The sequence below is a fragment of the Tupaia chinensis genome, unplaced genomic scaffold (genome assembly GCF_000334495.1).
Source record: "Tupaia chinensis unplaced genomic scaffold, TupChi_1.0 Scaffold000671_1, whole genome shotgun sequence".
Taxonomy (NCBI): domain Eukaryota; kingdom Metazoa; phylum Chordata; class Mammalia; order Scandentia; family Tupaiidae; genus Tupaia; species Tupaia belangeri.
The window spans coordinates 3,609,774-3,611,833 of record NW_006160193.1 but is presented as its reverse complement, the minus strand read 5'-3'; positions in this window follow the sequence as shown (position 1 = coordinate 3,611,833).

Sequence of the window (2,060 nt, the reverse complement as noted above, 5' to 3'; positions counted from 1 at the left end):
TTTTATCATCAGTTATTTATTCCTTTTCTTTTTTTCTTTTTTTTTTTTTTGAGAGGTTTTTGCTATAGAGTGTGTGCGCTCATCAGAAAGACAGAGAAGGACAGAAAGCGAGAAATCACCCCTCCGGGCAGGGGGGATGGCCGCCCCGCAATCCCTTCTCCTCTATTCTCCTCTTGGGATTTTGGGCACGCGTGCACATGCACCCAGCGTGAGTTTAAGCCACCAGGTCTGGGACTCGAACCGCAGTTGACTACATGGGAGTCCAGCGACATAGCCATTACGCCAACTGCTGGTCCCATGATCAGTTATTTAATTAGGTTCTTGACAAGAAATTTAGAATACCAGTTTGTGAGGATAAACTCCACTTGTAAGGGCAAACACAGACCGCAGGTAGCCCTGGAGCTGAGGAACAGCTTTGATCTTTGGTCAAATTTGCGAGTCCACAGCTTTCTGATCAACCTTGCGCTGCTCTGAAATCTCATATTTCTCCTTCTCTGTGTCAAAGATCTCACTTTCCTGGTGTCTGGACTTCCGTAGCTTCTTTTTCTTGAAGTAAGCACAGGTAAGGGGTTTTGGGGCGATGGCACATTTCTGGTGTGTTCTAAGCAGTGGGACTGGACTGAGGATCAGAGGTTCAGTCAAGCAGCAAGCCACTGCTCAGCTGCCGTAGGAGAACCACCCTCGTGCCCCTGTGGTGCCCAGTGAGGATGATCAGATGGTCCCGGAGTGAAGCTTGCAGCTTTCTCACAGGCTGACTGAAGAGTTTTTTGCCGTGCCTCAACAGCTTTCAAGCCACATGTTCAGTAGGATAATACCTAGGCATTGTGCACAGTTTAACCACCCGGGTCCCACCATTCTTGTCCCCACCAACTGGCTTTGTGACAGTCGCAAGAACCTTCTTTTTCTTTTTGATCCTGGATTTAGTGGCTGAGTGTTTCCTCGTGTACACGGCCTTCTTGGAATACAGTCAGACCGGGAGTATCTGCCGATGCCCCGGACTGGGACGAGGTTTCAGCTGCAATGGGGTTTCCCCTGCTTGGGCTTTTTAGCCTTCCTTGGGTTCGCCTTTTTAACCTTGCCCCTGGCATCAGCCTTCTTGGCTTCAGGTGTCTTCTCCTTAGCATCCTCTCACAGCCTTTTCACCTGCCATCTTGTATAGTGGGAGAGAGGACTAACAGCTGACTTACTAATTTCTTCAAAAGAGAGTCAGAGAGATAGCACTCTCCCCTGCCTGCACACTCTCCCTGTGCACTCTCCCCTGCCTGCACACACTCTCCCTGTGCACTCTCCCCTGCCTGCACACTCTCCCTATCCCCAGTGGGCTGGCCCAGCTGGCCCAGAACGTGGGTGCACCCATGCACTAGTGTGTGGACTCGGACCTGGAGATGCAAACCTGGGACCCCCAGCGGCCCAGCATTACAGAAGGGTGTTACAGAGGCACTGCCCTCTGAACCCTCATTATCTTTTTTGTTCTTTTTAAAGTTTTGATCTAGGGCATGTGGCTCTGCAGAGAGAGAGACAGAAAGAGAGGGAGAGACAAAGTGAGAAAGCAGCCCCAGGGGGTGGCCATGCTGCAGTCCTGTCTCCTCCCTTCTCCTGGAATTTGGGGCACCTGTGCACTGGTGCCTGGTGTTTTCCAGGCTGCTGGGTCCGGGACTCAGATGGTGCAGCTGGCCATGTGGATCCAGCTGCCTTAACCCCTGCACACCTGCTACTCCCCTCATCCTGTTTAAGGGACAGAAAGTGTTTCTCAGGGGAGGAGGGGTATTCCAGGAAGTAGGTCAAAGGTGAGAGGTGGAAACACCCAACTGGAAAGTGGCAGGAGTGAAGGTCCCTGGCAGGGACTGAAGGTCTCCAGAGGGGAGAGGGTTGATGCTTACTGAAGGAGAGGTATCCAGGGCTGGAAAAGTCAGAGGGGGCTTCCAGGAGGAGGAGGCAGGTGTTGGGACTGAAGGGGTGGTGTCCTGCACCCCCTCATCTGCACTGAGGGTTTTCCCAGCTCCAAGGCCTGGGGAGTTAAGGCGGGGGCCACAGGACACCATGTTTCCCAAGAAAGCTCC